At 38.0% G+C, this 22627-nt stretch overlaps 2 pseudogenes; one reads left to right on the top strand and one right to left on the bottom strand.

Moving 5' to 3' along the window:
- The first annotated feature begins 2625 nt into the window (after positions 1-2625).
- LOC133043181 (olfactory receptor 4C6-like) lies at positions 2626-3475 on the top strand (annotated as a pseudogene).
- A 4873-nt stretch (positions 3476-8348) lies between these two features.
- LOC133043401 (olfactory receptor 4C11-like) lies at positions 8349-10318 on the bottom strand (annotated as a pseudogene).
- Positions 10319-22627: the final 12309 nt, after the last annotated feature.

Raw genomic sequence — 22627 nt, forward strand, 5'->3', positions numbered from 1 at the left:
GAAGCCTTATGAAATAATAATATATTAAAAATGTTTTATGAGTAAGTGGAATAAATATTCAGACTGGTGAAGGTGAGGGCAACATTGGGGAGACATAGCAGGTAGGATACCTGATAATGGTTGGTAAAAAGGGCAAAGGCAGTAAGCAAGCCTAGAACTTACAGACATAAGGATATGATCAGGAAAAAAAAAAGTGTGAGTCCTGCTTTCCAAAGTTTTTCTGTATGTATTACCTCCTTGGACCTTCACAATATCTCTGTAATACAGGAAGTGAGTACGGGGGCTGGGAATTATAGGAGTCAATAGTAGGACTTTGGATTAATCATATGCCTGTCAAGAAACTGCAAGGAATTTAGCACAGGTTCTCTAAGGCTCAGCTGCTACTTCAGAAAATCCACACAATTAAAATGCTTACATCATTTGGTTGTTTCTGATGACTGAGAAACACCAAAACAGAAGCTTTGCACATGTCCCTCAGATAGTAAGCAATACATATACAGCATCTGTGCTTTCTCGTTTACTAATTGCACTGGTGCAGAAACTGAGGCTTGAGGAAGCTGAGTTTGTGTACGAAGCAGTAAACAGACTGGCAATGACTTAGAGTTATCAATAGGTTTGCTGTGTCTGGACCGAATGATATCCCCTGTAAACAGAAAGGCAAGTATAAAAAAAAAAAAAAATGAGTCTGGCAGGAGGTGGATGAGATGACAGTGAAATAAAGTGAGGAAACAAGGAACACTGAATAAAGAAGGGAGCAGTGCTGGTGACAGGAGCTGAATGTCAGGTAGGAGTCACTCTGGTCATAGGACAAAAGGGGTTCTAGATATTATTTAGAGCAGGGGCTTTTTTTTTTTTTTTTCCTTTTTTTTTCCCTTTCCTTTTTTTTTTTTTTTTTAACATGAAACAAATCACCTCTCTAAGGAAATCGTGCCGAGAGGCATAGTCAATGCACACGATTAAGGGTGACTGTTTATATATGAAGAGGGCAGTTCCCTCCCATTGCCTCTCATGAGTGGACCATCCCTACACTGAAAATGAGGGTACTGAGGCTAGAGGTGCCAGCAACGTGCTCAAGTGATAGGCTAGATCAGTGACACAGCCTGGAAGGAAACACACTTCTCATTTCCTGACTCCTGAGCCAGGGCTCCTTATGATTCACAAGGGTGCTCTCAAGAAAGATCTCAGCTCTTGGGCAGGGAGGGAGTGGATGAGATTAAGGAATGTATAAAATGGCACTTCCATAGTCTCCTGTGGATGCTTCGCATTTTCTGTAATGGGTTGGGGTGGAGCTGGTGGTGTTGTACAGTCAGAGTGACCTTTTGTCATTTGCCAAGATGTCAAACGTCAATTTGGAGTTGTGCTGCTTGCAAAATTCCTAAAATAAGGCAGCCAGCTTTCCTGAAAAATCCCAATAATAGGGAGCATGTTTTCACTGTAACTTTTTTCCCTAGGTTGAAACATCTCTCCTGAAACACCACAAAAATCTGTTCTCTTTTCAAGTAGTGGAAACAGTGGTTAAGAATTTGAGCTGTGTGATCAAAATGCCAGCTTCATAGCATGCAGGTTATATAATCTTATGCAAAAGATTTAACATTCCAACATTTCAATTTATCTTCTTTAAAATGGGAATTTTAATGGTACATAGTTCATATGGTATCATATGAGGTTTAAATGAGGCAATGTGTATCTTGGCACCTTGCCCAGCCAGCATAATTAGTGAACTTAAAAACTAATTATTGAATTGTCCCTATTGCATTCTAGAATCCTTAACTCCCTTTAGGGAACAGAGAAAACTGAAAGGAATGACGAGGACTGATTCAAGTTTGAGTGGATTATATTGTGGCGTGGGTCTTTGCTGGATCATCATGCTTTGTGATCTTCATTAATGAGCAAGATATTACTCAGAGATTATAGCTTTAGATGTATTTCATTAATTTAATATTTATAAGTAAGGCACTGAATTACTAAAGAATCATCATAACATTTGAAAAGAGCAAAGAGAGAAGAAGCCACTTCATATTTAATTGGAGATAAAGCAGGATTATAGAGTATATTGTAATATACTTAGCACAGTGATTGGTAAATGGTAAAATCACAATGTAATGACCAGAGGAGAAGTATTGGTATTTGAGGGCACTGATTCTGGAGTCAGAAATTATGGTCCACATTCTGGCTTCACCACTCACTTGCTGTACAAGCTTGGCTATGTTGCCTCACGTCTGTGAGAATCAGTTGCCTCATCTGTAAAAGAGTCAGTTATGGTGTTATTCTAGTGCCTGGAGTAGGTAGGTGATGATAATCAATAATAACAGTAAAAGGGAGAAATGTATTTCACATGGAAACACCATTTAAAAAGAGAAGGAAAAAGCCTGGGGAGAACCTAGCACTACAGAAGCAGCTCTCTTTTAAGCTCCTTATTTATCAGGTTATTAATAGTCAAATGCTGGACAATGAATAAATGGAAAAAAAAAAGACACAAAAAACAAAACAATAAAAAATAAAAATAAAAATAAGTTCCCTGAGATCCCGGAAATACTTGAAGCCAAATAATCACTAGTTATAAATCATGTGCTGCTTTTTCAGGTCTTCTAACTCTTAGCTGGAGCTCATATCAGCAGCTGACACATGGGAAATCAAAACAATGTGACAGAATTCATTCTTTTGGGCATTACGAGGTATCCAGAGCTGCGGAAAATACTCTCTGCCGTGTTTCTAATCATGTATTTGCCACCGTTTTGGGAAACCTCCTCATTGTGATAACCATGGTTATGAGTCAGAGTCTGAGATCACCCGTGCATTTTTTCCTTACCTCCTTGTCCCTTTTGGATGTCACTTTCTCTTCCGTCATTGCCCCCAAGTTGATTGTGGACTCCCTCTCTGAGAGCACTACCATCTCCCTGGAAGGCTGCATGGCCCAGCTCTAACTGAGCACTTCTTCGGTGGAGTGGGCATCATCTTCCTCACCGTGATGGCGTATGACCGCTCCGCGGCTATCTGTAAGCCTCTTCACTATGTGACCATCATGAGGCCCCGGATGTGCTGCCTGTTGCTGGGAGGGGCCTGGATGGCGGATTTTTCCATGTCGTAGTACAGCTTCTCACTGTTGAAACTGGCCTGCATAGACACCCGCACCCTGGGTCTCTTAGTCATCCTTAACAGCGGGGTGATGTGTGTGCCCATCTTCCTCATCCTCATCACTTCCTATGTGGTCATCCTCTGCTCCCTGAAGTCCTGCAGCTCTGAAGGGGGGCATAAAGCCCTCGCCACCTGTGGCTCCCACCTCACTGTGGTCATCACGTTCTTTGTGCCTTGTATGTTTTTGTATGTCAGGCCTGTGGCCACCTATCCCATAGACAAGGTGATGGCCGAGTCTGATTCCATCATCACACCCATGTTAAATACCTTGATCTACACCCTGAGGAATACGGAGGTGAAAAATGCCATGAGAAAACTGTGGATGAAACAGGGGAGTTAGGTTGGCAAGTGACTGTCATGCTCAGAATGTCATTTGTTTCTGTTAAAGAGAACTCTGTTCTTTCAGAAATGTGGGGGTAATAAAACTATCCATTCCCCACTAACAACCAGAGAGAGTTCTTAAAAACATAAATTTGATTTTTGATTTATAGTGTTTATGGATTTAAGGATTATGATTATGATTAAGGATTATAATTTAAGGATTATGACACTCTTACTGCTTTCTATTCTTCTTTAGCTTCCCATTGCTTTCCTATTTTTTCACTTTTCCCATTTATTTTTTAATTATGATTACATGATGTTTCAGAAAATATCTCAATAGCTTAAATCAAAATGCAAATAAACACAATTATTTTAAAAGAAATAACATGAGAAAGGAGAACTGATGGAAAAGTTCATTCTAAAAAAATGTCAAATTTCTTGCTGTTATTCCTATTTTCATTATTTTTATTTTTAATTCATTTCCATAAACATAATTCTAAATGGATTTTGATAGTTCTATCACAAACCTGGATAACAAACTCTCATTATTGGTATATCATTATCAGAACAAACTTCATTATCAGTAATGAGAAAATATAGCCATTTCTCAGCAGAACCACTTCCACTTCTGATGGATTATTTTTTGTGAAAAAGTGAACTTTTTATAACCAAAGTTTAGTATCATATTTAGGTGTTTTTCTAGGACTCATTCTTAGTGACCCCCTGACTTTCGAAAGTGCAGTGTACACAGTTTTAAAATCTTAATGAACCATTTTGTTTATTGTTTATCGATTATTTAGAATCTCCTTGCCTTGTACTAGAATTTCCTGGTTAATCTTTCTACTTCCTTTAAATCTCCAATCACATCTTGAGTGCCTCACCTGACCCCTCAGTGTGCATCAGACATCCTAAGATTTGTCATCTGTCCTCAGGACTTCCCTGGGGGCTCAGACGGCAAAGCGTTTGCCTACAATGCGGGAGACCTGGGCTCGATCCCTGAGTCAGGAGGATCATCTGGAGAAGAAAATATCAACCCACTCCAGTACTCTTGCCTGGAAAATCCCATGGACAGAGGAGCATGGTAGGCTACAGTCCATGGGATTGCAAAGAGTCGGACACAACTGAGTGACTTCACTTCACTTCTTAGATTTGTGAAAGATTTTGCTTCTCTATCAAAACAAGCCTTCATCCTACTTAGGTGACTACTCTCAAACTTCTGGTATGAGATGAAGTGTCATTACTTTAGAGAGCCTTTCTCTGTGACTTTATTAAATGCTTCTTATACTCTCACCATTATTCTCTATGTCAATGTTTTCATTTTCTTAGTAACAATGACCAAAAGCAAGTTTATTTTGTATAATTATCCTCTGACTTTTATTACTTTCCATACCGGTCTAGACTGGACAAGTCTGCAGGAAGGGATTTTTTTTTAAATTTTTTATTTATTTTTGACTGTGCTGAGTCTTCATTGCCTCATGGGTTTTTCTCTAGTAGCTGCGAGCAGGGGCTACCCTCTAGTTCCTATGCATGGGCTTCCCATTGTGGTGACTTCTTTTGTTGCGGGGCATGGGGTCTACAGCTTGTGGGCTTCAGTGGATTCAGTTCACAGGCTCTAGAGCACAGGCTCAATAATTGTGGTACCAGGGCTTGATTGCTCTGTGGCATGTGTGACCTTCGCAGATCAGGAACCCACATCTCCTGCATCAGTAGGTGGATTCTTTACCACTGAGATACTAAGGAAGCCCAGAAGGGATTTTTATTTATCCTTCCCACGGATTCATTTTTCAACAAATATCTGTTGTATGAATATAAAACACAAGAACCTGTATTTTTCAAATAGCCCAATTCAGATGGTTGAGGCATAAAAAGAAACAATAAAATTAAAAGTAACTGAAACAAAAGGGCAGAAAATGAACATGATAATAGAGTTAATGGAAATGGAAGGCTGTGATTATTTCATGGAAGGTACTTCATATTGGGCAGTCAGAAAAGGATTCTATTAGCATGTATCTTTTAAACTGATTAAAATTCTGTTTAGAAATTCTGAATTTAGAATTCTGATTAGAAAAAAGTTATGAGCCATATTAATATTGTAATACCAACAAGCTGAGTAGTTACAAAAATGGTCAGAAGAAAACAATCATGTGAAGATAAATGAAATGAAGATTCTGGAGAAAGAAAACTCTAATTCAAGAAATATCATGGTGTTTTTAAGGAAATGTAAAATAACAGAGTGAATGGAACATAGTGATCCAGGCAGAGAGAGGCCAGAAGCAAGATCAAACATGTATGAGGGACTTAGATATTGTATGCAATGCTGATACCTCTGAGGTTTTATTCAAGCATGGGTAAATAGTTCCCCAGTATATTAAATTTGAATAAACAACAAGAGAAAAGAATGAAAGTTATATTTGGATTATGTCTTGTTTACTTAAGATGACACCACCTTAATGGAAGAAGTAAAGACTTTATTTTCTTGGGCTCCAGAATCACTGTAGATGGTGACTGTAGCCATGAAATTAAAAGATGCTTGTTCCTTGGAAGGAAAGCAATGACAAACCTAGAGAGTGTATTAAAAATCAGAGATGTCTCTTTGACGACAAAGGTCTGTGTAATCAAAGCTATGGTTTATCTTGTAGTCATGTTTGGATGTGAGGTTTGGACCATAAAAGTTGAGTGCCAAAAGTTTGACGCTTTTGAACTGTGGTGTTGGAGAAAACCCTTGTTGGTGTTGGAGAAAACCCTGGGAAGGCAAAGAGATCAAAGCAGTCAATCCTAAAGGAAATCAACTCTGAATATTCATTGGAAGGACTGATGCTGAAGCTGAAACTCCAATACTTTGGGCACCTGAAGCAAAGATCTGACTCATTGGAAAAGACCCTGATGCTGGGAAAAATTGGGGGCAGGAGGAGACAGAGAATGAGATGGTTGAATGGCATCATCAACTCAATGGACATGACTTAGAGCAAACTCTGGGAGATAGTAAAGGACAAGGAAGCCTGACATGGGGTTACAAAGAGTTGGACAGGACTGAACAACTCAAGAACCAGTAACACTTAATGTAATCTTTATAAAACCAGAGGCTTCCCTGGCAGCTCAACTGGTAAGGAATCTGCCTGCAATGCAGGAGACCCCAGTTCAATTCCTGAGTTGGGAAGATCCCCTGGAGAAGGGATAAGCTACCCACTCCAATATTTTTGGGCTTCCCTGGTGGCTCAGCTGGTAAAGAACCAGCCTACAATGCAATCCTTAGGTTGGGGAGATCCCCTGGAGGAGGGCATGGCAACCCACTCCAGTATTCTTCTTAGAAAATATGCATGAACAGAGGAGCCTGGAGTCAATGTGGTCACAAAGAGTCAGACACGACTGAACAGCTAAGCACAGCACAGCGTAAGATCAAATGGAAATGCTTTAAAAACAGAACTTTAGACATTAAATTAGAAAAATGGGGACTACTTGTTTGGAGGGAGTGTATAACAAGTTTATAACTTGTGAATATGATATTAAAAGCTCTGACAGATGTCATTTTTGGTCTTAAATATTTTTTTTCCTGTCACTACTTTTTATATTAAAGCTATTGGGGATCTTAGGTGCAACATAATAACATTTTGTCTTCACTTGACAGAAATGCTTCCCTTAAAACAATGCTTAAGTATCAAATGATACCTAAATATCACAAAATAATATTCTTGGTGCCAATTTGAATTGGAATTATAAGTTCAGGTTCTAAAATAGTGTGACAGTACTTTATCATGAGATTATAGAGTGGTTGCGGCAGTGGGAGTGGTGAGTGAACATTATCTATATATTAAGCTATATTCAAACACACACTGTTTAAATAACTTCATATAAAATAAAATCCGATTTTGAGAAGTGCTAAGCTTTCAATTTCACGTTCTTCCCAGAACACTGAAACTTGAGTTTTCAGATGTCATGGGGAAGCAAAAGAAAAAAAAAAAAAAGCTTCTTTCCTGTACACAAATGAATATAACAGAGAAGACTTAATGGTATGGGAAGAGCCTGAAATTTCATTATTTCCTGCAAATGTTCATATTCCCGAAAGTGATTCTCAAAATACAAGGGAGATGAAGCTTCTTCTCTCCTATGTGGATAGAGTGACCACTTCCTTTCACTTGCCCTTTCTTTATAAAGCACCGTTTTCTGTCCTTGCTGCCAAACTCTTATTTCCTCTTCCCTCCCCTTTGTGAAGAACAATGTGAAAGACTCTGAAGGGTAATTGACTGACTGGCTGTTATTTCCTATTAAGCCAAATATAAGACTCTTCATCTTCTTAACTATTCAAGATTTTTTTAAGAGGTTTTTCAGTGACAGTCTAGGTTTTCACTGATAGTTCCAACTTTTATAGGAGTTTGAGGGTCATCAGTGTAGACACACTAGTGAGGTGGATTCAGCACTGATTTCCAGAGTAGCCTTTTCTCAGAGAATCTTCTCTAACTGTTAGGTTGTCAAGACAGCAACCTTGATTCTGTAAAGTTCCAGTCCCTTATGGACAAGCTCATATGACCACATTCATAGGAATTAGAATACAATCTAGAAAAATAATCAATATGTACACACACACACACACACACATATTCTGCCATTAGTCCATTTCTCTCTGAAGAAATGTTTGTACAGGAGACTAAATTATCATATGATTATGGTCTGATGTTGATAGAATTAAAGTAAGAGTAATCAGAGGTTGTTCAAAATTTATTTTCTAATGCAATCTTCTCAGAATAAAGATACTGTGTATCTCTGTCTTTATATCCATGTATTTCTTTACTCATGCTTCTAGACAAAAATATGCTATCTCTTCTGTCCATAAAGCAAAACTAAATCATTAAGGAAATATAGACAAGGATTTCTATATATACACTTATCAACTAAAGTCATGCTTTGCTACACCATAACATTTTCATGGCATTTTTCACTTCTTCATTCCTTAGTGAATAGATCAGTGGATTAAGTAAGGGTGTCCCAATTGTATAAAATAAAGCCACCATCTTGTCCTTTGGAAATGTGGTTGGTGGGCATGTGTATATGAATATATATGGACCAAAAAATATGACAAGCACAATGAAGTGGGAGGTGCATGTAGAAAGGACTTTTCACCTTCCTTCTGCATGAAACTCACCATGCATATGGCCACACTATTAGAAACAACAAGCAAATTTATCACAGAAATGTCCATGCAGGCAAGTTTCAACAAGGGCTGCAAGTCACAGAAATAGTGGTCAATCACATTGGGGCCACAGAAGGGCAACCTCAAAGCCAGGAAAATCTGTGCTGAAGAGTGAATACAAGACCCCACCCAGGCTAGAATCACCAGTATACCACAGAGGTGCCGGCTCATGATGGCTGTATGTTGCAAGGGTTTACAGATGGCTATGTAGTGATCAAAGGCCATAAGGATGAGCACAAAGATCTCCATGCATCCAAAGAAATGGGCTGCATTGATTTATGTCGGAGAGTGTTTTGCCTATGTTCTCCTCTAGGAGTTTTATAGTTTCTGGTCTTACATTTAGATCTTTAATCCATTTTGAGTTTATTTTTGTGTATGGTGTTAGAAAGTGTTCTAGTTTCATTCTTTTACAAGTGGTTGACCAGTTTTCCCAGCAACACTTGTTAAAGAGGTTGTCTTTTTTCCATTGTATATCCTTGCCTCCTTTGTCAAAGATAAGGTGTCCATAGGTTCGTGGATTTATCTCTGGGCTTTCTATTCTGTTCCATTGATCTATATTTCTGTCTTTGTGCCAGTACCATACTGTCTTGATGACTGTGGCTTTGTAGTAGAGTCTGAAGTCAGGCAGGTTGATTCCTCCAGTTCCATTCTTCTTTCTCAAGATTACTTTGGCTATTCGAGGTTTTTTGTATTTCCATACAAATTGTGAAATTCTTTGGTCTAGTTCTGTGAAAAATACCGTTGGTAGCTTGATAGAGGAAACCAGATCTGAAAGAGACACGTGCACCCCAATGTTCATCGCAGCACTGTTTATAATAGCCAGGACATGGAAGCAACCTAGATGCCCATCAGCAGATGAATGGATAAGGAAGCTGTGGTACATATACACCATGGAATATTACTCAGCCATTAAAAAGAATTCATTTGAACCAGTCCTAATGAGATGGATGAAGCTGGAGCCCCTTATACAGAGTGAAGTAAGCCAGAAAGATAAAGAACATTACAGCATACTGACACATGTATATGGAGTTTAGAAAGGTGATAACGATAACCCTATATGCAGAACAGAAAAAGAGACACAGAAATACAGAACAGACTTTTGAACTTTGTGGGAGAATGTGAGGGTGGGATATTTCAAAAAAACAGCATGTATACTATCTATGGTGAAACAGATCACCAGCCCAGGTGGGATGCATGAGACAAGTGCTCAGGCCTGGTGCACTGGGAAGACCCAGAGGAATCGGGTGGAGAGGGAGGTGGGAGGGGGGATCGGGATTGGGAATACATGTAAATCCATGGCTGATTCATATCAATGTATGACAAAACCCACTGGAAAAAAAAATAATAATAAAAAAAAAAAAAGAAAAGAAATGGGCTGCAAAGATCTGGGTCATGCACTCATTGTAAGAAATGGTTTTCTCCTGAGAAAGGGCATCCACAATTAACCTGGGGGCTGTGGTTATAGAGAAGCAGGCATAAGCAAAAGACAAATAGAACAGGAAGAAATACATGGGACTCCCATGCCCTGCTTGTCTTAATAGTCACTACAATAAGAAAGTTCCCCAACAGTGTTGCAAGGTATAGGACCAAGAAGACCCCAAATATTGCTTTCTGCTTTCCTACATCCTGTGTTAAGCCAAAGAAAATGAATTCAGTCACACTGTTATTCACTGACATGGTAGTGATTGTAGATAAGGTGTAGTTGACAAAGGTTTAAAGGTTTAATCTGCAGAAAGAAGAAAAGAATAGACATCTCGGGAAGATAAGTGGACTGAATTCTAGAGTCCTAGTTTCTGTTTCATGCTCTGTTAATTCCAAATGCCTTTAATCTGATATGAATCTCTGGAAATCTGCACATGTCCAAATCTCACCCAGATCTATCCATGATTCAGAAGTTAGCAGCCTTAGATCAAATTTGGATAAAAGTTTTTTGAATTTTGAGAATACAGAATGAAGGGCCTTTAAAATTTTTTATTCCAACCAAGATTGCGAATTCCAGAACTAGTATTTTCCTTGGGCAAATGACTTTTACACTTCAAAATTTAGCCTTCAGATGAGAGATGGAGTGTAAATACTTGCCATATCTTATTCTGAATTTTCTTAAAAATTTAAAGACGATTTTGTATCCACATAGACATCAATATAAACATGTATATTCCAGGCATTATGTATGTTTTCTGTGTTCTCTAATATCTAAATAGTATTATTTCAATATTAAGTGCTAGTATTATTAGAGTCCCTGCTGAAGAAACCTTTCTTAGTTTGGTTCATTTTTGTGTCTATTATACCTGACTCCACTGGAATCTTGGTTGAAATATGCTCTGACAATTTTTACCTATGCCTCTTGTGTTCAGGATGTCAGTTTCACTGATGGTCATAATATAACAAATGTGTGGATAATACACTAAGGTTTATATAATTTGGGAAAATACTATTTACTCTCTTGATTATACTTGTTTGTATATACTTGTTCATGTATACTTGAGTATACATGAACTTACCTTGTTAAAGTACTGAGCCTTTCTGCCTATGGATTTAACTTGTAAAATTTCCAATATGTGTATAATCTAATATATAATCTTACTAACATATGTCTCTTTCTACTCTAAATTTTCCAGGATATTTTCCTAAAGATATTGTTTGAAAAAAATCCTGCAATTCCAATATACAGTAATATATTTTTTCTATTTCAGATATTTGCTAATATCATATATAGTTTGATTGAAACCATCATTGTAGTTCCTGACTTTAACTTAGAATTATTATAATAATTTTCACATATTACTATAATTTCCATAGTTTATGCATTGGCTTAATGATATATAAAGTTTTAGAATTTTGCAGAAAATTGATGCACATATAAGCAAAGCATAAAAAGCTTATTGTATTAGCTCACTTGGTTAGTTAAGATGTATTTTTATTATATGTATATTAAATTACATTATAAGCCAAATTTTATATTTTTAGCACATGTTTATGAAAACATATTGTCCTGAGTATGTTTTATCTTTTGTTGTCTTATATTATGTAATCTTGATATTTTATTTACAATTGATATTAATCTAGCAAAATGATATTTCTTGGTAAAGAATACAGTTGCTGGAGTCAGTTTGTCTGGGTTTAAATCCCAGATTTACTATTTACTAGTTGCAAAATCTTGGGAAAATCACTTTAGACATAATCATGGTTACTGTGCAGATAAAATGAAGAAGGATGTGGCTCATTAAGTAAGAATTATGTCAGTCTCAGTCTCTGCTACTTGCACTTTTATGACTTTGCATCTTTTCTTCTTCTGTAACTTTATTCCTTTTCATAAAATACAAGCGGTCAATTTTCCCATTTTAAGGTAATCTATATTCTGAAAAACCTTTAAAATAATAATACAGTCTCCACTCACTTACCTTCCATAATTCCATAATTATCTTTCATTTTAAATACTGAATTGAAATGATCTGGAGTTATCATGAGGAATGTGGAAAACATCCCCCCTGTTCCTAAAAGTTTAATATGAGTTTTAAGGTACTTAGAGATAAGATCATTAATTATGTTAGTCGTCATACGATCGATGTTATAAGAGTAGAAACCATCTACAGAGAAAAAAGTACAAATACCTAAAGAGTACATTGATCAGTGAAAAATTCAGAATTTTTTAAAGAGGTGAACTTTAACTGAAGAGAGTCAGGTTTTATATCAGGTCTGAGAGGTGAGTTAGCACAGAATCTGAGGCCGCACTGCCTAGATTCACACTCCACCTGCTGCTTATAAGAGTGTAATATTTAACAAATTCCTTGAATCTATGCATTTCATTTTCTCCAGCCATGAAAATATACGATAATGCAATCTATCTTTCAGGATTGCTATGAAGGTTAGATAATTCAGTATGTGCAAAACATATGGACGATGCAGATATACAGTACCTTCAATTGAAATGGTTACTTCCATTCACGACCCAGATAATCACGATGGTGGGAGCACTCACCTAGAGCCAAACATCCTGGAATGTGAAGTCAAGTGGGCCTTAGAAAGCATCAGTACGAACAAAGCTAGTGGAGGTGATGGAATTCCAGTTGAGCTATTTCAGATCCTAAAGGGTGATGCTGTGAAAGTGCTGAATGCAGTATGCCAGCAAATTGGGAAAACTCAGCATTGGCCACAGAACTGGAAAAGGTCGGTTTTCATTCTAATCCCAAGGAAAGGCAATCCCAAAGAATGCTCAAAATACCACACAATTACACTCATCTCACACGCTAGTAAAGTAACGCTCAAAATTCTCCAAGTCAGGCTTCAGCAATACATGGACCGTGAACTTCCAGATGTTCAAGCTGGTTTTAGAAAAGGCAGAGGAACCAGAGATCAAATTGCCAACATTCACTGGATCATTGAAAAAGCAAGAGAGTTCCAGAAAAATGTATATTTCTGCTTTATTGACTATGCCAAAGCCTTTGACTGTGTGGATCACAATAAACTGTAGAAAATCCTGAAAGAGATGGGCATACCAGACCATCTGACCTGCCTCTTGAGAAACCTATATGCAGGTCAGGAAGCAACAGTTAGAACTGGCCATGGACCAACAGACTGGTTCCAAATAGGAAAAAGAGTATGTCAAGGCTGTATATTGTCACCCTGCTTATTTAACTTATATGCAGAGTACATCATGAGAAGCTCTGGGTAAGATGTAGCACAAGCTGGAATCAAGATTGCCGGGAGAAATATCAATAATCTCAGATATGCAGATGACACCACCCTTATGGCAGAAAGTGAAGAGGAACTAAAAAGCCTCTTGATGAAAGTGAAAGAGGAGAGTGAAAAAGTTGGCTTAAAGCTTAACATTCAGAAAACTAAGATCATGGCATCTGGTCCCATCATTTCATGGGAAATAGATGGGGAAACAGTGGAAACAGTGTCAGATTTTATTTTTTTTGGGGGGGGGCTCCAAAATCACTGCAGATGGTGATTGCAGCCATGAAATTAGAAGACGCTTACTCTTTGGAAGGAAAGTTATGACCAACCTAGATAACATATTAAAAAGCAGAGACATTACTTTGCCAACGAAGCTTCATCTGGTCAAGGCTATGGTTTTTCCAGTAGTCATGTGTGGATGTGAGAGTTGGACTGTGAAGAAAGCTGAGCGCTGAAGAATTGATGCTTTTGCACTGTGGTCTTGGAGAAGACTCTTGAGAGCCCCTTGGACTGCAAAGAGATCCAACCAGTCCATCCTAAAGGTGATCAGTCCTGGGTGTTCATTGGCAGAACTGATGCTGAAGCTGAAACTCCAATACTTTGGCCACCTCATGCAAAGAGTTGACTCATTGGAAAAGACCCTGATGCTGGGAGGGATTGGGGGCAGGAGAAGAAGGGGACGACAGAGGATGAGATGGCTGGATGGCATCACTGACTCGATGGACATAAGTTTGAGTAAACTCCGGGAGTTTGCAATGAACAGGGAGGCCTGGCGTGCTGTGATACATAGGGTCACAAAGAGTCAGACATGACTGAGTGACTGAACTGAATTGAACTAAACTGAACTGAGCTTCTATTATGATTATGAGTGTTAGCTTTCCAAGAGGGATTTTTCATTTTCCAAAAATACCAATTCAAATTTTCATTTACCTATAAAAGAACTGCACAACTGTTTTAAACATTATGTTCCTTTTCCAAGTAGCTGAAATCATATTAGGACTGTATATCACACCAGTTTTCTCATGGTGACCAGAAGTTAGGAATGATGTTTTCAGAAATTTTAATATGTATTTAAATATAAGTAAATAAAAGTACATAACACCTTCAATAATATAGGCCGATGATAAGAGGAAAGCAGAAGGAACATAGGCCCTTGGATGTGAAAAAGTCTAGAATCCATAGATAAAACTCAGAGGAGTGAGGGCTTTGGCAGGAAAGAGGAAAGCAGTATTTTAGTGGACATGATAAGGCAAATGCTTTATCAAGCAAATAAAAAGAAAGCCAAACTGAAACCTTTAGTTTAGTTGGATTATCTTGATGCTGGAAAATACTGAAGGCAAAAGGTGAAGGGGGTGGCAGAGGAAAAGATGGTTAGATAGCATCACCAACTTAATGGACATGAATTTGAACAAACTCCAGGAGATCGTGGAGGGCAGTGAAGCCTGATATATACAGTCCATGGAGTGACAAAGAGTCAGACATGACATAGCAACTGAACAACAACAAAGACATAGTAGAAAAACTTTGAAAACTAGGTTTTCTACCTAGCCAAAGGCAATGAAAACAAGAGTATATTGTTTGAATATGTTTTTGTAGGGATATATAAAATGTAGAGGCCTAAAAATATGTGAACGGCTTTTATTATTTTTTATTCACTACCTAAGAACAGAAATAACTAAGTTGTTTAACAAAATTGTCATATATATATATGTATATATATATGCATGTATATATATGTATACATATATGTGTGTATATATATGTGTACATATATATACATATATATGTATACATATATATGTATAAAGCCCATCTCCAATTGGGCTTTAGGCTCATCTGCAATGAAATGTCTACCTTCTTGAAGATATGCAGCTTCCAGGGAAGATATGTCTTTCGATCCCCTATACTAAGAAACTAAGTGGGACGCATACAAGTTGATCCACTGTGGTCCCAACGAAATAAAGTCTGGACCCTCAGTGACCCCAGATATGATTCACTGGTGACTTTGGATTTCTTACTTCATTCCCTGGAGAAGGGAATAGCTACCCACTCCAGTATTCTGGCCTGGAGAATTCCATGGACTGTACAGTCCATGGGTTGCAAAGAATTAGGCATGAGTGAGTGACTTTCACTTCTTAGAGAAGGATCCTAAATGCTCATTTTCAATTAGTCTCATGCAAAATAGCAAAATTAAATATATCCTTTTTTATATTTAATAGGATCATGTGCTGTCAATGTTATCATTTTTAAGGCTTTATTTTTTATAGAGGTTTTAGGTTCACAATAAAATTAAGAGAAAGGTTCAGAGATTTCCCATACAGTCCTTGCCCTAACACATATATAACCTCCACCCCATTATTAACTATCCCGCCAGAGTGATGTATTTGTTATACTGATGAAGCTATACTGACACATTGCGATCTCCTGAAGTCCTTGGTTTACCTGAGGGCTCACTGCTGGTGGTGTACAGTCTATGGATTTGAATAAATGTGCAGTGATGTGTATCTATTACTATAATGTTATAGAAAATATGTTCACTGCCCTAAAACATGATCATTTTTACATTTCTAAAACATAAAATTCAGTAAGTCTTTTCACAGAGTACTTCATTTTCATTCAATTCTAAATAAAATATCTTGCACAAAAATTTAGTGGATGAAAAGTAACACTTTGAGTGAGCTCTCTCTGTGTGTTTTTATTGTAAGAATTATTAGCTACTACATACCATAAAGTCAGGCTGATATTTCATAAACATTAGTATTACAAATGGTGGTCTAGTGGTTAAAACTCTGTGTTCCCAGTGCAGGAGGCACAGGTTCAATCCCTGGTCAGGGAACTAAGATCCTGCATGTCATTAGACAAGGCCAAAGAACAAAAGAAAGAAAAGGAAAAGTGAATATTTTAAAGACATGGCACATCATAAATGCAGTAAAGTGATTACTGTAGTTTTCAAGAACAATGACTGAGATACTCACTGTGGCTCTCAGAGTCCTCTAACTCGGTGCCAGTGCTTCTGCTTCTGCGTGCAGCAGTTAAGCCTGGCTCTGTCAGATAATGTGCTAGCTAATGGCTATCCATTTTACAGGGCGTGCATATGTGTGTGTGTGTGTGTGTGTGTGTGTGTGTGTGTGTGTGTGTGTGTGTGTATTTACTGAATTATGCAATCCTCTCAGGTTTGTTTTAATATTATTGTTCATTTGATTTTGCCATCTCATAAGGTAAGTTCATGTGTGTGTGTTTTATTTTTTAAATTTTTATTGGAGCAGAGCTGTTTTACAATATTGTATTATTTCCTGCTATACGTGAAAACCATAATTCCAAAAGATACATGCACCCCAATGTGTATTGCAGCACTTTTTACTGCAGTCAGGACATGGCAGCAGCCTCCATCAACAGAGGAATGGATAAAGAAGATGTGGCACATATACACAATGGAATATTACTCAGACATAAAAGGATCAAAATTGTGCCATTTGCAGAGATGTGGATGGACCTAGAGACTGTCATACTGAGACCAGTTCATATTATTTTATTTTGTTTACTTGAAGTTAAGCTGGGAGGCAGGATTCAGCAGAGAATAGTCAGAGAGGAACCAGGACTAGAACTGAAACATTTGTGCTCCATGGCAATTCTTGCTAAGACTCTGCTCCACACTGTTACATAAAACATCAGTCTCCAGCCATCCAGGAGGAGCCAACATAAAGCCGGAAAATCATAAGCAGGTAAAGAAGTAAATCTCTGACATGTTTAGTTCATGTTCTGACTTGTAAATGGGTGCAAACTTCAGGATGGGTCAAAGAGATCAGCATTTTAGATGTATATCTGAAAAATAATGGTGAGGAGTAGAGGATAGAGAGTGGTGGCAGGAATCAGAGCAAAAGGGAAAATCTGACTGTGGGAAAGAGCCAGAAAAAGAAGAACCAGGGGATGAGATAGGGCAAACCTCACAAGACAAGGGTGAGTGAAGACCCACATTAGGGATAAAGAGTAGTTTATCCCTGGATTTCACGAGAGAGTTGATCTTTCTCTTCTCCAGTCCTCCCAATCCCAGAAAGAGAATGCAATTTGGGGCTGTAAGTAGGGATGATGGTGTGTCCTGGACAGGGAATGTTAGCGTAATAATTAGGACAATAAGCACCACAACATCACCAGCATTAGTGCACACCCACTGCGTGTCATTAATCCGTGCCCTTGTCCTTTTCCTGTTCTTAAGCTTTGTAAATAAGAAAGGTGGAGGTATAGAGTACTGTGCCTTTGCTCCCTTCAATGTGTCCCCTTTTGGATAAGAACTTGGGGCTGAGCCAGTGTTGCATTAAGCAGAAACCAATGAAAGAAGAGGATCCCCCAAATATTAAAATCTTCTCAAGGATTTTAATTCCCCCTCAAGGGAAATGTGTTTCTTGAACATGAGGTTTCTCAGGAGACAGAACTGGGTAGGGGCAACTGACCCAGTCTTGAATGGGAGTCAAGAAAAAGGAAATTGTTCAGTTAGGCTTGAAAACTTACCTTTTTCCTTTGTGGGGGAAAAAAAAAAGAGCTATGAGCTCTTAATCCTTCAATACCGATTTACTTTGAAGACAAATCATGCTCAGTATTTGCAACATGTAAATTGTACTCCAAATAGATCCACTCTGCTTTCTGTCTAAGGACCTACAGGGAGAGAAGATATCCCATAGATACCAACCCTGCCTAGAAAGCCTGAGTTAGACTCTTCAAAAGGATCTGTAATGCTGGCAGAAAGTTTCTTACTCTGCTCTTAGAAATTTCTAGAATAAATAGGAAATATTGTCACTATTCTGTGATAAACCTATTTTTAAATAGTCATATCCATTACCCCAAATAATTCTCTGGCAAAGCATGTGAATTAAACATTTCCTCTTCCTCCAACAGATATTTATAGGGATTTCATGAAAAGTTATTTGCCGAGGCTTTGAAGGAAAATGTCTTCACCCTTCCCACCCAACCCTGAAGGATTTGCTAAATGAGCTATTGAATTCAGTTAATCCAGAATCACAGCAAACCATGAGGCTAATTAATCTCAGACAAGATTGTCAAATGGAAGATTCTGCCCAGAGAGCACTCCTCACTTCCTACTCTGTCCTAATGGGACAGCTTCCATTTCAGTTACGAAGAGGTCCTCATGTACCCTACTCCAAGAAAAAAACACACTTTCATATTCACATGGAGGTATAGACTATGAAAAGTTACCAAAGACTCTGTCCTTTAAGTCAAATCTTTCCTAATTACAGAAGTCCTGAATGTAGATAAAGGTTCAAATAGATGTGATCTATTTGAATTCTAGCTTCATGACTTATGTTTCTGTGGCTTTAAGCACATTTCTTAACTTCTCCTAGTTTCATATTCTAGAAACTGTTACTGTTAGATATATTAATTATTATATAAATCCTGATGATACTGGTGAAATATAACTAAAGACAATGAAAACTAAAAATTAAAATTTCTATAATTCCTATAGCATTTTGAAATCAGTCATTAGATAAAGGAAGGTATAAGAGAAAAACGAAAAGAAAATGTTTTTTACATATTTTTATATTTAATTGAACTTCTTAAAGTGTGATTTACATACAATAGACTGCACCATTTTAAACATACAATAAATAACTTATGGCAAATACATAAATACTTATGTAAATACCACCACATTACAGGGGATTATTAATTTTGTTCTTCTAGTCAAAGGACCAGATTATGGCTTTCTTTATGTCTTCTCTTCATAATTATATTCTTTATTTTTCCTTCTGCTCTTTATTATTTGGTATTATAATACGGTTCCTTCTGAACTAAGACAATCCATTCCATGCCACTCTCTAGTCTCTGGTGGTTTATATATGTTTATACAGTTATTTATTTATTAGCTCAACAGATACTTGACCTTTTACATTATGCTAGGTGTTATTCTAGGCACTGGAGATGTAATAGTATTTTTAGGACACAAATTTCTACCATCATAAAAGTATATTGTATTATATATACCAGAAAAAAATGAATAAACTGTATGATGGGTTAGAGAATGATAAGTGCTAAGGAGAAAAATTAAGCAGAGATGGAGGAGCAGGAGATATAGAAGGTTACTGGGTGGGCGTTGCAATTTTATGAAGTAGTCTGAAAAGTCATTATTAAGAAGATATATTTTAATAATAAATCAAAAGTATTAAGGGGATAAGCTATAAATATATCCAGAGGAAGAATAATTGAGAGACAGAAAACAGGCTTGCAAAGATTCTTAGAAATGATCACAGCAATAAGACCATTTTCCATCTTTAACCATAGAAAGTTATTACAGAAGAGAATATAATCAGATCTTCTACACTTTGATTGTCAGAGTCTAAACGTCCATTAGTGCTGAGATTCCCAGAGACATGCTCATGCAAAACATCTCAAAGTGGCATCATATGAGTTCATCTGCCACAGTTTACAGTTCACTTTTCAGATCTATAGGGAAATCAGTCAGTGCAGTCACTCAGTCGTGTCCAACTCTTTGTGACCCCATGGCCTGCAGCACGCCAGGCTTCCCTGTCCATCATCAACTCCAAGAGCTTGCTCAAACTCATGTCCATAGAGTTGGTGATGCCACTTAACCATCTCATCCTTTGTCATCCCCTTGTTCTCCTACCTTCAGTCTTTCCCAGCATCAGGGTCTTTTCCAATGAGTCAGTTCTTCACATCAGGTGGCCAAAGTACTGGAGTTTCAACTACAGCAAAATAGTCTTGATTATATTTATTCTCAGAGATAGACTCAATGTCTGTTCCCTTGTGAACTGGCTCCTACTGTTGATACTCATTAGTTAACAGTACTCAAACAAGAATGCAAATTTAGTGAGATGCATGAAAAATATGAGCTTCCCAGGTAGCATAGACTCTGCCTGCCAATACAGGAGATGCTAGAAACGCAGGTTTCACCACTGAGTCAGGAACATCTCCTGGATAAGGAAATGGCAACTCACTCCAGTATTCTTGCCTGGAGAATCACATGGACAAAAGAGCCTGGCAGGGTGCAGGCCATGGGTCTCGAAACAGTCAGACACAAATGAGCAACTGAGCACACACACACACATTATGACATTAGTTCTATTTTATTTGTCAATTATTGCCTTTTTCATATGTATGATTTCATCCATGAGATGTTAGTTTTTATAATATAACTAACAGCTTTATAAAATAGTCAACCATTCAGAAGTAAACAAAGATGAGAGAAGTGTCCATGAACTTAAAATACAAAAACAGACATGTATAAAAAACTAAGAAATATGAAAATAATAATCAACATGATGAACAAAACATACTAATGTATATAGAGAGAAATTATGTATCAATACAGTGAATATCTTTGTTATGACTGGAATTATCTGATTTGAATAAAAAGTGAGGCGTTATTTCCCTCTACATACTCAGGCAAAGGAAAAGCTAATTTTTAGGAGTATTATAGAGAGGAGACAAGCACCAAATAGAGGCTTAAATAGTTGATATTTATGCTCCTTGGGGACCATAGGTTTCTGGGTGTGACACTATGCCACTGACTTTTGAGCCAGAAAGTATATGATACAGACCGGTAGTTTCAGAGCTGGTTTACCAACAAAATGGATGATAGAAATCAGGGACAAACTATTAAACTTGGATAAGAAATTAAACACACACACACAAACACACACAATAATGTACAAAATCAGAAGTTAAACCTATAGAAAAAACAGGATGTGGTTCATAAGCAGAAACATCAAAGCAGACAGCAGACGTGAGGAATGGGCTTGTGCCTCCACAAAAATGATGGAACTTCAGGTTCTCTCTCTGAGACATTGGATAAAACAATACAGATTTTGCTGGGTGCTAATTCGACCAGCGGTGGCAGCCGAGACGAGCTACCCCACGCCCAGGGTCAGAGGCGGCCGCCTAGAGGAGCTACCCCGCTTCCAAGGAGTGGTGACCTTGCTGGCACAGGAGGGCCGAGAGGAGCTATTCCATGTTCAAGGTCAGGAGGGGCGGCTGTGAGGATATACCCCTCGTCAAACGTAAGGAGCAGCAGCTGTGCTTTGCTGGAGCAGCCTTGAAGAGATACCCCACATCAAACCCAAATAAGACGGTAGGTGTTGCAAGAGGGCATCAGAGGGCAGAAACACTGAAACCATAATCACAAAAAACTAGCCAGTCTGATCACACAGACCACAGTCCTGTCTAGCTCAATGAAACTAAGCCATGCTGTGTGGGGCCATCTAAGACAGACAGGTCATGGTGGAGAGGTCTGACAGAATGTGGTCCACTGGAGAAGGGAATGGCAAACCACTTCAGTATTCTTGCCTTGAGAAACCCATGAACAGTATGAGGAGGCAAAATGATAGGATACTGAAAGAGAAACTCCCCAGGTCGGTAGGTGCCCAATATGCTACTGGAGATCAGTGGAGAAATAACTCCAGAAAGAATGAAGGGATGGAGCCAAAGCAAAAACAATACCCAGTTGTGGATGGGACTGGTGATAGAAGTAAGGTCTGATGCTGTAAAGAGCAATATTTCATAGGAATCTGGAATGTTAGGTCCATGAATCAAGGCAGATTGGAAATGGTCAAACAGGAGATGGCAAGAGTGAACGTTGACATTCTAGGAATCAGCAAACTGAAATGGACTGGAATGGGTGAATTTAACTCAGATGATCATTATATCTACTACTGTGGGCAGGAATCCCTTAGAAGCAATGGAGTAGCCATCATGGTCAACAAAAGAGTCCGAAATGTAGTACTTGGATGCAATCTCAAGAATGACAGAATGATCTCTGTTCATTTCCAAGACAAACCATTCAATATCATGGTAATCCAAACCTATGCCTGAACCAGTAACATTGAAGAAGGAGAGGTTGAACAGTTCTGTCAAGACCTACAAGATCTTTTAGAACCAATGCCCCAAAAATATGTCATTTTCATTATAGGGGACTGGAATGCAAAAGTAGGAAGTCAAGAAACACCAGGAGTAACAGGCAAATTTGGCCTTGGAGTACAAAATGAAGCAGGGCAAAGGCTAATACAATTTTGCCAAGAGAATGCACTGGTTATAGCAAACACCCTCTTCCAACAACACAAGAGAAAACTCTACACATGGACATCACCAGATGGTCAACACCGAAATCAGATTGATTATATTCTTTGCAACCAAAATGGAGAAGCTCTATACAGTCAACAAAAACAAGATCGGGAGCTGTCTGTGGCTCAGATCATGAACTCCTTATTGCCAAATTCAGACTTAAACTGAAGAAAGTAGGGAAAACCACTAGACCATTCAGGTATGACCTAAATAAAATCC

Source organism: Dama dama, chromosome 22 (assembly GCF_033118175.1).
Source record: "Dama dama isolate Ldn47 chromosome 22, ASM3311817v1, whole genome shotgun sequence".
In the NCBI taxonomy this organism is placed as follows: Eukaryota; Metazoa; Chordata; class Mammalia; order Artiodactyla; family Cervidae; genus Dama; species Dama dama.